Consider the following 16,208-nt stretch of genomic DNA (forward strand, 5'->3'; position numbering starts at 1 on the left):
TTTGTAGATACATCGTGGTAAGGAGCTTTCGTGTATATGAGCAAGAGGTAGTAGCCGTGAGCGGTCATTCAAGCCGATGATGACACCATCTTTGCTCCCATCAAACTCATAGACATAAAAACATTTCATATGAAAGACTAGACAAAACCCCGAAAACTGAAAGAAGCAGGGACTTGTGCTTGAAGTGCGTCATCAACATATACTATAGTATTGCACATTACGCGTCAGTGTGACGAAGTGACGAAGATTGCACGCAGACATAATAAACGCAAGCACTAATAACGTATAGTAGGCTCAGAAGTAGCTATCTTCACTCGTCTATTGAGCGGTCGATCGTTATAAAACTAAGCAGTGCAGCGATTTCCTATTTCTTCAGCTAAATATAACGTAAAGGTAGGCATGGAGTGGTGCTTGTTAGCGCGTATGAACCAGGCATAAGCCACGAACGCAGATAACTTTTCTTCTGTAATCCACTAGGGATGTCTTTGTCGTTAAGGCAGCGTCTTCACGCGGTTTCTAGAAACACTATAGGCGCTACTCCGTAGCAGATGCACTGCAATCGGTATATATACACGCATACAAATATACGATACTAAAGATAAATAGGCAGCTCCAATTATCTCTGAATAGACCCTTAGTAATCGACTACAGGTCTCATCATGATCATCGTATCATTTAGTAGATCTTCGATGCCGTTCTCTACTACACTGAAACGATCGCGTAGTGGGGTCGAAGTCCACTCATACTATTGCAGCAGACGTAAACACATGTATGGAAGAGAGTGGGTAGACGACTGGGCCAAAACAAACGACGCGTTTATCTAAAGCAGAATGTCTTAGTAATAATATATTATGTGCTATGATGTAGAATCACACATTTGCCTACTGAAACCTATTGAATCGCCACTCTACTATAGAAGGTGTTGCTATCTAAAGTTCCATGGCAATACGAATGCCGTGGATGAGGAAATTTTCATGTTTAGAGTAATGCAGAGATCACAGATGATAATAATAATCATAGGTAGAAGTGCCATTATTCTAGAAATCCTAACAGCAGAGGCGATGCATATCTTCGCCTTAATTATATAATTAAGGCCAGGTCCTTTGATCGTCTTGTCTATTCGATTTTTCGTTTTCTCAAGCATAGCTGATAAGCCCGCCGGACAAGAAAGTCTTGCTCATTCCAGTCGCACGTTCCTCGCCTAGCAAAAGCATCTGCTTACTGCCATCGTCATAAAATCATCTCTTTCAACGCCCGCTTTAAGACTCTCCTCAGACTAGACAAACACTGGTCAGTATTTCGTTCAATTACTAATAGCTGCATGACCAGCCACTAAAAAAAACGTTATCTTGCCATGCGCCAATACTGGCGGACGACGTCCACCTCGAGAAACAGCGACACAATAAATCATCCGAGAATTTATTTCTATTCTCTGGTTCAAACTCCACCACTGACGGACAGCACGACAACTAGAAATCCGTATATTTCGATCTGTGTATGTTAACATTATTAGTGGTTTGTTATCGCGGTTATGGATAGTGGATAGCATCATAAAATCGCCTAAGCTTCAATTTGTGTACATGTTGACCAAAGTCCGACCTGTGTTTTATTTAAGGAGACTTCTCTAATCACAAGCGTGCCTGTTGCCAACACATGCTCGCCTCTGAACTGCTCAGTATTGGGACGTAATCTATTCGGTAGGTAATGATATAATATCGCGTAAACCTTACTCGTTCTAGCATCGGCATTGACATGTGGTGGTAAGTCCTCGATAAACAAATGTATGGTCGAGCGTATACGCTGGACCACTGGTGGAAATTCACCACTAGAAACACGCTCGTGTGACGCTAGGGGATCGAGCAGCGTGTGCGACCGAGGCACGCACGATCAGCAACGACACTAGCGACGCCAGAGTAGGGCAGCCACAACAGACGCGAAACTATCCGTCGTCAACTACACTAGAAGCAGTAGCAGTCCGAGTTGCAGAAATCAGTACATGCGCGCAAGTTCTGGCGCCAAATTTCAGCGAAGGTCGATTCGTGGGCGTGCTTGGTCTGTCCGTCCATCCACTGCTCGTTATCATCCTGTACTAGCTCTACAGCACGAACTAGAAAAGTACAACCGTCATTATTTCAAGGCGGTGAAGATTACGACGAAGACGACATCTACGGTGCATTTACTGTGGGCGCTCGGACGCTACGGGTCCGTGGACGACGCCCGCCCCCCTGCCGATGTTTAATTTTATTACCAAATAACTTTTGGCCAATTTAAAGGACAAATAGTCAAGCCGAAACCAGCAGAATTCGGCTGCCCATAGCAGGAGATGTGATATTATATGTGAATTTAATATGATAAAAAGTATCAGTAGCCCACATGAGTAAACAAACACATTTCAAAGGAATGGTGCAGACATATATCGTTATTTGCAAATATACGATTTATATGGGACGAACAACTTCGTTCTTTATCGCTGTTAAATCGATCTATCACCGTAATCTTGTCCACCTAATCAAAGTCGGCATTTATGTGTACGTACACGTTTATCATTCCAATCTCCTGTGAGCTATCGAGGTACTCGAATATGAACAGTGTTGAGGATAATGGCGGCTGTGAAGTCGTCCGTCGCCAATGTTAGCGGACGTATAGGACGCAGATAAGATTACCCTTGCCGCTCAACAAATCACCATTAGATCGGGCTGAAGCTGTGAAATCTAATTTAGACGCTAACGTCATTCGATATTGAGACGTATCTTGACACTTAGAAGGCATTAAATCATTATATGAGCTACACTAAGATCGCTTACACGTCGTGTCGGCCGAATGCCCAGCAAAACGAAGACACGTTTCGCTGGGCATTTGGCCCGAGTTGTATCTGCAAAATGTCGACGACGACTGCGACGACAAATGTTTTCCAGACCAATATTCCATAGTAAATTCGTAATAATAATTTAATCGACTTCTAATCTATGCCTTCACAAAACTGAGCTTTATGAGAACGTTGGACGTCGACGCTTCTAAATAACTTCGGTAAGAACTCGGTTAGTTTTTGTTGTTCAGGCTCTGACAGCGAAGTGTCGCGTGTAGGGCTTTCGGGTTATACGAATGATGATGGTGACGCTGGCGTAATTAGCCGCGCGGCCATTTTTCCTGTCCAGTAGTAACTTCACCGAATAGGTTCTTCGAAGCGACGTATGCCGATCACAATCGACGAGATGTAGTTCCAGAAAACATTTTGTTAAAGAACAGCAGTCTAGATAATGTCCAACTTATTTTCACATGTAATCCAAGACAAGAATGCCACATGGGCAGCCAATCGTAAGCAAGAACATCTAAATACACCAATCGAAACGCAAAATAAAGCAAAGCTTCACCATTTTCTATTCATCTATGTATTGAGTGATAGAATATAAGCCATAATTGTGTCAGCCAGCTAGCAGCTTCGCCGTCTGCTGGAACGGACCGATATATACAACAACAACAAAAGCCCGTTCTGGTCATGTTTAAACGCTTTACAAAATAACAAACCTCCCGCCGTGGCAACATATCGCGTTCGCCCCTTTGAACGATTCGCAGCTGCATGAGACCGTGATAGCTTCGACGTATGTGCAGATATCGTCGTCGCTTGAACCAGCAAGTTAGTGTTCCGCTATAAGTGGCCAACGTGGTAAAAGGTGACTGTAACTACTTACAGTCTGGGGATAAGTCACCCCCCTCCCCATTAGCCCCCGCGGACTGATGTCTTTGGGTCGTCGCTGCGCGTCATATTGAAGTAGTTCACGCTAAATCAAAGTTGTTCCTTCGTTTTCAGTTGCCGTCACACGAGAGCTCATATCCACCCTAGGCACAATAACAGTACAAATACCATCGTTGGTGGCGGGCAGATGTCAACAAATGCCATAGCAGCGGCAATCGCGACAGGAACCCCGCCATAAATGCTAACAACAACGACTTTCAGCGAGTGAAACAGAAAGGGGCGGTCTCCTCATGTCGACTTGTGCGCGCCGGCGGTTGCGTGGAATGGGACGCGCGTTGGAAGTCCGTGATATTTATCAACGCTAAATTTAGCGTAGACACGAAGAAGCCCGACATTTGCGAAAAAAAGGTTACCAGCGTGAACGGTATTATTGTCTGTGCGGAATATAAAATGTTGCCGGTTGAGCAAGGACGCCTCCGGACCAGAGATTCTCGTAAACCTCACATATGTGCAATGTACAGCACTATGCAGCAAGAACGACACACACATGTGTGTATCGTTATATATATATATATATATATATATATATATATATATATATATCACAACATGCACAACCTTTAAAGAGGAATCTGTTCTTTGTGTATAGCGGTAGCGTTTCTACATAGAACCGCTACAGCTATACACGATAGTGCAAATTTAGTATGTGTAAAATTTTTTTGCTTATTGTTGGATTATCTTATATTACTACAGTTACTATCGTTACAAATAACATAAACGCTCATTAAATATATGTCCATCACTAAATCGGATACAGATGTGGGGTAGGGATGCCACCGTGAATCATTTGAATTATCCAAAATGAATCATTCAAAGAAAGATCCTACAACTAACTAATGAGAAGTTCCAATATGACGCTAGTGTCAAGCAGCATCATAGCAGCGGTCAGGGTCGCACGCAGGCCAACCGTCTTGCTACCTGTTTTGAAAGAACGATAGGGAAGAGTATGACTCACAATCGTATGACGTGGCGCTCATCATGAGCCGCTTGTACTCAGGCGCCGAGAAGAACGGTTTTGCGCTCAGCGCCACCCTTACTAAGAGAAATGACAAATTCAAAAGACTCGAGAGAAAAATAGCTTGATCTGAAATGACGATCACGCGTACGTACTTGTAAATTTACCTCTGTTGTACAAGCTGCACTTACTGATTTAGTGGAGCTTGATTGTTCATTGCATATGCTTTATGGCCCTCTTTTCGGTGATACTCAAAATTGACACAGACGCTGCACACGTTAACTGACTCATCCTGCGCCTGCAGAGATTAGAACGAGCCTACTACCGGCGGTAAGGAGCGGATAAACGCTGGAAGACAACGTGGCGTGGTGACAGGAGCACGTGTTTGGAAAATCGTTACCACGGCAAATGCAATGTCACCGTCAATCGACTCACTTGATCGTTCACCGGCCCGAAAAACCGGTCCAAAATGAATTTCAGAACGTCTGCTCTCTTTGGGTCCTAAAAAAGCCTTACGTCGCCCTTATGAGTGTATATATGCTATTCTTATTACTCACTTCGTTAGCGTATGGACTTAATTCCTATTCTGATCTGTTGCGTGCGAAGGCACCGGCTAAAGCCCAGATAAAGAGTCGCTAATTATTTCCGCTTATAATTCAGTTTCCTATTGATTGCAGTCCCCAATTTTTAAATACCCCGCTTATTTCAACGTCCATACAAGACTTCGTAAAACTAGCTATTCTTCCATCGTAAGCCAACACAAAAGGTCCCATTCTTTTAGATTGTCTGAGAAGGTAGTATTTCAAATGGATAAGCAGAACGCAACAAATGCACCTTCATTCACAGTTTCAATGGCGAGAGGCTATCAACGAATCTGGAAAGCATCCATAGGTCCCCACATTCCGCTTCAGCTGACTATTAGCATTGTTGTGCAGCATAAGGAAATCGAAAATGGAGGTCAAGCTCAACTCACGCTGTTACCTCAACAGGCGCTCGTTCTAAGCATGTGACGCAATTGACAAGCAGGTATTATACCCCGCACCGCCAGCATCAGCATCAATACAAATGCAACTTTTTGCGCGGTGTAAACAGCTTCTAATGTAAAATTGGCTATCCGCTGCCTCTACCGGCGAATCGATAGTCATCGCCAATAGCGGATCCTTTTAGTCGTAACATAACGTATCCGCAATGGCACTGGTACTTCTGCCGCGACAGCGGTGGGTTGTTACCTCGTCGATGAGCGGTGCCGCTCGCTGCTCCTAAGCAAACAAAAGAGGCACCTGCTAATATCTACTTAAATGATTTTAACAGAGGATACTACCTCTTACAAAGATGCCTCCATCTTCCAAAGCGATGACGATATATTGAACATTAGACATATTTAGTTACGATCATCATGCATCGCTGCCAACCCCTCTCCCCTAGCCTCCCCCATCATCGAAAAGCCCTAATGTCTTTTTGCATCTACTGTATATGCCATCTGCTTTTCGTTTACTTCTCATTGTTACTTTACACCTACCCCCGTCTGCATCCGCATCCCGATGGCTTCAAAATCCCTACGCTTAACGATCGATAAGAACGTATGTTTTGACTTACAGTGCCGTGTTGATGTCTTATAGAACTATGTAACTTCTCTACATAATGCTTTAAACAGCGATACTGAAACAATACTGCTGCTGCTTGTCGTTGGTAGGGGGCAGGTAGCGAGTGACAACGATCCGACGATGGACGATAAACAACAGAGGCATGAGGCAAATGCTGCAGCCATTAGAGCAGCTAATAGGACAAGTGATTGGCAAAGCTCATTCATGATGAATTCAATGAGAAAGACGGGACGACTCTGCTCCCCGCGAAACAACAGATCTATATTCCACAATTTTTACCCGAAATAACAGATTTAGTCGTGAGCACACTCTGACTGATTGAGTGTTGTTGGCCAGTGATGAATAAAATGGAAAAGTCACCATTCACCAACGATGGCAAAAGCCGTTCGGTCTGTAACGAACGGTTCGCTTTGTAACCTTCGATCATATATTATTAGCTAGAATAATCAACGGGGACGAGGAGAAGCAGACCTGGCTGTCGGCCGGGTCATGACTGGTAAAGCATGGGCCATGGCCTGCCTACTTGACTGTGTAACTGACGCGCGTCAAAGCTATGTCATCTATAGCTAGCGATATGACGGCGATAGTGATGATAAGTGTTACCTCTACTAATCTTGTGGCTTCTCTGATAGGGGCCCCCAAGACAGTCGCAACGGTTACTAACGGAGCTAACTGGCACAACCGTCTCCGTTATGACGCTGATACAGTCGATATCAACTTACGGAGGCTGCGTGACATCCCTCTTGGTAGCATCAAATGGTAGCATGAAATGAATGACAACAAACAGTGAACAAAAGCTCACCGGCCCGGGCCAAATCGGGCTTACGACGAGACCTCACCGTGTATATTGTACAACGCATCGTTATCCACCGAAACTCATGTTTTTTTTCTTCGCATTTTAATCGCCATACGTTGCGAATCCAACCAGATTGCCTTATTAATACGTAGAGGAAAGGAGAATAAGGACATTCTATGAACTAACTACGGGCACAATAAGTTAGTCACTTGCTTCTTGCCTTTCCAAGTCAGCAGTATATAATTTGAACTTGATCTATCGCGGCAGTCGCTGACCAGGTTTGCACCGAAGCTGAAGTGATTAACACTAATGATGTTTCCGATACTCATTAGATCTAGTTGAGATGACAGTGCAGTAGTCCCGATTCGTATTCCCCGAAGAAGAAGACGTACATTGAATCTTTTCTATACAAAACAGCCAAAATGTATTTGGCGTCATCCAATATAATTTTTACACGTGATCATTATTAGAGGGGAGACATCTTAGGGCTGAGCGTTCTTCATTTGTCGCTTTCTGGGCGTTTGTTTTCTTTAGCCAGCGAAAATAAGTAAACGATGCTGTCACAAACTGCGGCTGCTCGAAGCTGCTCGCCAACGCCCGCTCATCATGCGCTCAGTTTAGGAGAACAGATACGATCACACGCCGACACTGTCCCAACTCACAAACCTTTCGTTCCTGGCTTTTGTCCTTCTTGGTGCTCGTCGGCCATGCCAGGACACAAGAAAGGTGGAAGCGGCGGTCAAGTGCCCTGTCATGTGGGGGAAGACTGCTAGCCGTACGAATGGCTGCTGCAGAAGCAGTGCGGTTCTTTACTTTGTATTTTTATATTATTTTGTCAATCCCTCTCGATCACATTCTGGTCCTCTCGTAGGGCCCCTCATCGTCTATCAAGATTACACGGCCGCGGTCCGTGACAGTCGACTGGTTCCTTTCTGTCAGTGGTGCGATAGGATGGTGCTTTATGTGGCACCAGCACGTAACGCAGGATGGAGATCTCTCTTATAGCCGCTCTTTCCTCTGGCCAGCTGACTGACGCTCCCTCTAGAAACGCCATGATGGAGATACGCACAACATCCCCTTTTAAGCATCGAGACCAGAGGAGCGTTAACGCATTGGCTTATCATGTATCGTGTAGCAGTCGCATCGATCTAACAAATGTCGACTCAGTTCCGTCTCGATGAAGCTTTTTGCCGTGCGCTTATCCTGCCATTCTTATGATTAACCCTTACTTTGGTTACTGCTATTACCACAATCTTTAACATAGACGTCCTCTTATACTGCACGCTTTTGCATATATTTACATATAAATCGTATCTAGCCACCGTAGAGGAGCCAACAGCAGTAACGAATAAAAGATCGAGAACGGAGCATTTAGGATTTGAAGGAAGGCCCTGTCCACCCGAAGGAGACAAGGCAGCTATTTGTTGATGCTTCGTCAAAACCTGCCCCTTGGTGCCAAAAGCCTTTGTCCGGCGACCACGTCTCTGCTGCCGCCTACGGCGGCGGAAATGCAAAACAGAAAGAGAGCAAGTCAGATGTATACAAAATACGAGCAACATTGATAGCGGTTCTGATTGGACAAACCAGACCCATTTTATGTCTTCCAGAAAAGTTGGTAATAATAGGTCTGCAAGTGTAATAGGTAGAAAACGATGCGGTTCGATTGATTAAACGCGTTTTTCTTAAGGCGATCCCATAAAGATATAAGATAGAATAAAAAGCATACGATGATAAAGGATTTATGAAAAGAAAAAGGCAGCTGCAGAGACTCTTAACATTGCCGCCTAGCTAGTACGCTACAAGTACGTTTAATGAATCCAGTAATATCCCTTATGAGTCGAAACCGAGTGCTCGATTTACATGAAAGGATAGCCGACTAATAATGAAACTTTAGCGTAGTACTGATTTTAGCTTTGACAAAATATCAGCTGAGGTAAACAGCATCGTAGGTAATCAATCTGTGACCGGGCACAACCATAAGCTTGTAATGCATGATACGGGGTACATATAACCTATGAATGTAGATATTTCCCTCTTTAAGCCTTTCATCACCACCAGTAAAAGCAGTAGCCGTTGTAATTTTAACTAGACCAACTTATTATCTTTAAAAACACGTCAAACGGTGGCTGACAACTTAAACGTTAGATGCAAAACGCGAAATACGTTATTTCTAAAAGGTCAACCCGTTGACATAGGCTGTTGCTTTTTCGGGTTTAGAAGTCTGCAAAGAAGCAGCTAAACATCATTCATCTGCTTCCTTAGATCTAGAACTTTTTACGGATGACCTAGTTATTTATGTCAAAAGATATAAATAATTATGTCATCTATAAATTTTACATTGGCTGTTGCCTAGGGCTAAACCGAAAAGATCTATCTATCTATTGCCGCACCGAAGGGTCTGCAATTGTGAATTTACCTAAAACCTGTTGTTGTTTTGAATACACCGAATACATTCTCTTAGGGATAACTCATCTACGTTTTTCTTATTTCAGCTCTACAGCAGCAGTCGTCGGCTTCGGGATACAATGGCAAAGCGCGAATGTCTACTTGAGGCCAGAGATTCATCATCAGTCCCCCCGGGCCCCAGCTGGCAGTGTTTGGTCAGAAATAATCTAAAGGGATATAGATCAGGTCAAGTTAAGTTTCGGCGTTGTGGTAGTTTTCAGTCAGGACACAGACTAGGATCGTTTCCTGTCATCCTAACAAAGAAGCGTATCCGTTCTCTGCGTAAAGTATGTTTCTTTTCGTTTTTGGTCTCATGCTTCTGATTTGGAAGATCACAACCCAGCGAGCGAGACTTATCATTGCCTCGGACGTATCTTCTAACCTAAGATTCGGAGGGATCTCCAGCGCTGACGGCATTTTTTTCAGCGTTGTTCCACTTCAATCATTCGAGGTTCAGTAGAACTTCTACAAGTAAACGATTACAGCAGCCGGCGGCTTGCAATAAATAAGCGCTAATATTTGGAGAAATAAGTAAATATATCGGGGCTTTGAATTTCTCGGAAAAAAAGTAATCGTGCATGAGTCCATTAGGGCATGTGATTTCAAATGAATCTTATTTGCATAGAGCGGATCTTTGCTTCGTTTTAGCCGCTAGTTAATTTAGCTTAGAAGCATGGGAATGTACCGCGTGGAGAAGCAATAATGTTTCGGATTGGACAAATATTATGGAATCATAGAGAAGCAGCAAATACGGAGACGTTTTCTATCGTGTAGGCTACTACATCTATTATTTCCGAATATATTGATTTATATGGATTCGTCTGGTTAGGATGCTTTTTAAAACTCTTTTTTTTTTACCAATACCAATCGATGTGAGGAACGGTGGTTAGTAACCCTATTCTCCGCAGACCGCTTCAACTTTCATACTTTTCGTGTTAAGAGGAGGGAAGGGAAACGATTTAAAAATAACGCTCGAGCCATTAGCTATTTTCTTAGCCGGTTTGACTTAACATACGTAACGCAACTCTATATATAGTATATATCTACAGACTACATATTTATATATATATATAGACTGGTAAATGAATTGTTAGTATTACCACAAGCATGTATCACAAATAGGTAACCGGCTACATCAAACACACTCGTTGCCGTCAGGTTCTGTCCTCCCGCTGTCTGGTGACCAACAATCTTATTGTTGTTTTTCCTACGTTATGACTGTTTATTTATCAATTAATCTGATTTCGTGACAAAATGGCAAAGTTCGACCACGCCCGTCACGATACAGTGATTCCCTCATTGTAAGTTGGTCACGTCTACCAACAATAATCATCTACCACTTTAGACTTTATTCTGTTTGGTCATTTACCTAGAAAAATACATAGATATATAATGGTCACAATAGGGAACAGCAAAATTTCGAACGGCAGGATCTTCAAGCAACAACGTTTATCGAAATAGTCGATTTTCGTAACTGGCTTAAACGATAGCAGGATTACGAAGACGATGGTAAAATATGTCACACTCACCCTGGGGTAACTAAAGTTCCTCCAGCGAGACGCCCAACGCTGGCTTCTTGGTCTTTCTCTATATTTGGTTGGTTAATTTAATTATATCCTATTGGTTACTAAATGCACAATGATGATTTCACGAGGGGGCCATCTGAACACGTTTTTGAAGGGCCCCGCTTCCTCCCGCAGTGACGCCCTCTGGTAGTCGTTAGTGTGCCGTAAGCCACAGTTAGTCGTCGTCAAATCAGGACCATCAAAATACACTAACAACAACGTTAGAACTTATCGACTGAATGCACCTTCCGTGATTTATGATCTAGCCGCGGCTAGTCATTGATACGCGCTGCAACTTATTTGACGAGCACTATCTCACGAAACGTTTGATTGTCACGAACTGGCTTTATTTATCCTATACGCTAAATATTTGCTATCAGGTCTGTCGTCTTTGTATAGGCTGCATCTGTATCGTTGTTTTCGAACGTTCTGCAGCTTTGTCTGTCCGCTTCATTCGTCGTTCGAGGCCGCAAGGCAGCTGAACTACTGCGTTCAGCTATTGTTCTAAACTCGATTAGACCAGGCGACGGCGAAAGTGGCGATGTCAGCGAAAGGATATTATGGTCATCGTCGTCGTCTCGAATTCATCAATGAACACGTCAGCCGGTCGACGGAGTCAGTAAACCAACTATCAACTAATAGCCACTTGTCTCGCTTTTCCTGCGGGTCATATTGTTTTCATTCTTTCCTTCGAGCACAGCGGTATCGTCTCCAGTATCTGTGGGCAAGGGAAAACAGAAATAGTTGACCTGACCATAACAACAGCGCGTACCTCTCTCACCGTTTGACTGCTGTTGCTGTTTAGCTTCTTGGAGCATTGTGACACTACGCACGGGCGACTCTACCCGAAGCAGCGTGCGCAACAGCCGTCTGTAGAGGACTCCTCGCCCGTTCGTGGCAAGACCCTCTCATGAATCTAGCCAGTGGCATGGGCTCATACCCTGCTAGCATGAACCACCAAGTTGATCAGTCGGTTCTATCACTCATCCCTCTCGCTGCTTGTACCTCTCTCGCTCAATGTCGCCTTTCATTCGTTGCCACACGGAAGGACATCACGGTCCTGGTTGCGATCTTGGCCCAGCTTGTCCCAACCACCGGGGCTCACTAGTTCTAACCACAGCGCCAACACAGGAACACTTCTCGCCCCAGTCAGTTGCCGCTGGTAACGCTGCGGCCTCGCCGCTCCCTCTCCTCACGCATGAGGGAAAGGCGAGGAGGACGCATCGGAGCTGCACCAAGGATCTACGTTGACTGCAATGTGCCAACAGGAGCTGTAGCAGTGACAGTGCAAACAAAGTTCAATCGGAAGGCGGAGGCGACCTGCAGAGAACCAGTCAGCCATATGCCGGGTCACCGTTGCCACGCTTTTGTGTCTTGCCATGGCTGGCTCATAACCCACGGCCTAGTCAGCGATACCCTTTCCACAATGGAAAGGGCAAGGCCGTCGTCAGTCGGCCCCAACAAATCGAATTCGTCCAGACTTAGCGCTCCGGCCGCTGACAGTGTCATAGTCTCTAACATGTGGATAACTGCTCCGGGGCTAATGTGAATAACAACATAATGTGCATGTGTGTGTCCGTGTATAGATGAGCGTTTGTAACGCCACGCATCATGTGGACGGAGTCGGCCGCAAAGGGTAGGGAAAAGATAACGGTGCCACATGTGCGCTGGTGCCCAAAACAGACTGTCGATACCCTGACACACGGACAGATGTGGCATTACTGGATTGTTCGAATACCACTAACAGGAACACGTATAATAGTCCCTGAGGCAACGCCCAAGAAACTCACCTGCCACTTCTGGCATAGATGTCTGAATTTCGTTTCCTTGACCAAGTTTGATCCTTGACAGGATGAAGCTTTGGAGCTGTGCTATCTATGCCAGGGTAAATGTTCGTCTGTACTATTTGGTTAATACATTGGGGGGCCGCTGGGGGATGTTCCAAACGTCATCACTGCCTTAGAAAATGCTCGCTTGAATTATCCTCAAGGACTTTTTGTTTTTCGTAGGTTACTGCGAGCAGCAAGAACATTTGGGCTGAAGAGATCTGTATACTATATAACGTAATTTAAATTGAGGCTCCTAACATCGACGCACGATTGTCAACTCGTATGTACAATACGATTACTCAGATAATTCGCATGCAGTATATAGATAGCGATGTATCTGGTTGACGAGTTCACCTGTCAAAAAATGTCCCTACTAACATATAACAAGCAGTCCAGATGCTGGATTCTGGACGCTGCCATCTAACATTTTCCAGTTGTTATTGAAATCTCTAAATAAATTCAGGTATGGTTTGCTAGATTTCTTCAAATTGCAAACATTTCTAAAATCGATGAGGATGAAGCTATGAGTCATTAGGGCAAAGCTCAAACAGTTACCCATCTCAAATGAGTAGCATATCAAAGGTTGTCTGTGTGGCTTTGCGGAGGTGTGCCCTTTTTCAAGAGGGTAAGGACATCTTACGCACAGTATCCCTGTCCTTTTTTTTTCAGCCTTACTTTTTTACTTATAGAAGCCGCTAGTAGCTCAGCGACGCGTGCGTGCGTGTGCTCGAAATTTTCCTCACAGTGTATGCAATGCACTGTACATAGCTAGTTGGGATTTGGGTCTTGGAAAGGATCCTAGTTGGACATCATCCTTTCTATTTGTGTCACCAGCATAGATTCATCAGTTGATTGTACCGCTGCTCATATTTGCAAATATATTGGAGACGTCAGATGCCAGTTCTCACATTTACAACATACTGTTTTTTCAGTTCTTTTAACACACAAGACATTTCGCCCCTTCACGACCATTGGCCCCCACTGTATAACGTTTGCCTTCTCTTTGCTAAGCGTCATGACTGCCGCCGATGTGATCCACGTGAATTTTAACTACAACCGAATAATGGCGAGATAATAAAACGGGAATGGTCTAAAAAGGAAAACATTATCGATCGTAGCTAATACACCTCTTTTTCACTCAGTCCTTGTTGTCGTTTTTTGTTGCTCGTCAACGTTCTTCGACGTGTTATTGCTACGCCACGAGGCTGAGTTGGAGAGAAGGAGACATTTAGGGAAGCGATGTATCGATTCATGGCGGATTTCGTGGGAAGCAAAAGCTCAGAACATTTAATATAAAATCAAGATTAAAAAATGACCATTTTTGCCGATCTGTAGAATGTTTTCCACCTGAACACGTAGAATACTGTTCCGACGGTAAGCACGCAGTTATACGGCCTATACATTTGTTAACTTTCCAACGATTCGAAGTTAATATGATAGCGGCTATGACCAGTTGAGTTGTACGGCGAAACGCTATTACTTCGCACGTTCGTCCGCTGCTTTCATATGTAACATAATGAAATGTAAACCGTCGACATTTAATGGTGGGACAGAGCAATCCGTTTCTTGAGAGAAGCCATTTCCTGCTGGCTGCTTTTCGGTCGACTAGAAACGCAGTGGTACATTTAGCGCCACGTAAAATTTCCAAGCCAAGACTCGTGTGCCCTTTCGACAAAACTTAGCATGAAATAGGTAAGCAGATCTTCTAGACTAATGCCAGTAACTTTCAACAAGATATAGAATGAACAGTTTCTAGCTGATTTACTGATCTTGGAGTTAGCTTTTGCTACTTGAGTTCAAATGCTTCGTACATTCTTGCTACCTGCAATAACGATAATAGTAATAACGGCAACATTAGCGACAATTAGTACCTCGACGAGTGCGTCACGTTCTAGCGCATCGCTTCAGCGTAATAGTAAAGCATGCTGAATCGATGTCGTCCTTCCTAAGATAAACCAAAGTATCTATTCATGTGATTCTAATAACAAGTAAATGTTGAATATCGGAAAGTTGATCTCCCTCACTCTGGTGCTCATTCTCGAACGCCGCTGCTCCTTCTACGGCTGCTCCACAGCTGAGGGGTCCACGAGTCCGGCTAGAGAAATGAACTCGTGGGCGCGAGAGTTCATCGAGGCGAATAGAGCATAGCACGCCTGCGGCAGAACAGGCCGCAGCACCGTCAGTGAACCGCACACAGCTTCGAATGTGGAATGAATCACTGTTGATCCGTCGGTGCCCCCTATCAAAGCACTTCAGCTCATCTCTTTCCGCTTACCACATCCTATTCTGATATGTCGTTACCATGATATATGCAATAACGTTTAACATCGAGGTAACTGTAACAGTATTGTTTCCACGATGCAACAGTAGCTTCAGAACATTTGCCCTGCTTTTTCGATCTATTATTATACCTTTTTCTTCTATCTAGTAGCACAGTAGTGAATGCGGGTCTGATCCACGTGCCACGGTGTTCAGTCAATGCACGCGCATACATTATTATCCTGAAGTAAGGGCGCACAGAATCAACTGCGCGAGCTCCTGGCATGGTAACTCTGGAGGCAGAGTCAACACGACGACCCTCTGCAGAGTCACATGTTCCCCCTATTATATGAAGATTAGGAGACGAGTTTGTCATGGAATATGCGCGTACAAATGGCAGCGTTGTAAGAAGAGGTCGTTGTTTCAGCTGAGCGAATACTGACGGCTGTGTGACCTTATGACTAAGAGCCATCTATTTCCAAAATTAGCAAATTCACAGTTGAGGAAGCTCTAGGTTTTTTCTAGCACAGAGGTAGAGACATTAGAAATGGCTAGCATTTCGTACCAAAGGTTATGTCTGCTGTAATCCTAAACGCAGGGCATTTTTGTATCCGGCAAAACATGGCCTGATTAAGGCTTCAGGTATCTCATGCTAATATAATGGTAGACAGTATAAATAAAATAGTAAAGGTGTAAGCTCTTCAGTCTCTCCTGAACCTGTGCAGACATCTTCGTTACGATGGAAAAGCTTAATGGGAATCGTTGCCGTAACGTATTCAAGAGTACAAATTAATAAAATCTCAAAACTCACTCATCTTCGTTCTGGATAGGGAAGATCTGGACAACACTAAAACGGATTTGGCTAAATTCGTTGATCTTAGCAGTGGCCCAGAAGTTGATCTGAAAACGCAATGAACGCAGAAAACGAATCTGGAATATTGCCGTTAAGGAAAACACTGTCAGAGCATTTTTGGCCCCATATAGCACGGGGGGGGGGGGGG

At 44.2% G+C, this 16,208-nt stretch overlaps 1 protein-coding gene across 3 annotated transcripts in view; it reads right to left on the reverse strand.

The window, feature by feature from the left end:
* The window catches only part of LOC111255189 (GAS2-like protein pickled eggs), a 38,324-nt gene extending 25,688 nt beyond the window's left edge, over positions 1 to 12,636 (reverse strand). The window contains exon 1 of one of the 3 annotated variants that reach the window (XM_086976456.1): positions 11,084 to 12,636. The gene's annotated coding sequence lies outside the window, so the exon portion shown is untranslated. The remainder of the gene's footprint in view (positions 1 to 11,083) is intronic. The other 2 variants (XM_022816871.2, XM_022816869.2) reach the window with 2 other exon arrangements.
* Positions 12,637 to 16,208: the final 3,572 nt, after the last annotated feature.

Source organism: Varroa destructor, unplaced genomic scaffold, assembly GCF_002443255.2.
Source record: "Varroa destructor unplaced genomic scaffold, Vdes_3.0 BEIS01000948.1, whole genome shotgun sequence".
NCBI classification, from domain to species: Eukaryota; Metazoa; Arthropoda; class Arachnida; order Mesostigmata; family Varroidae; genus Varroa; species Varroa destructor.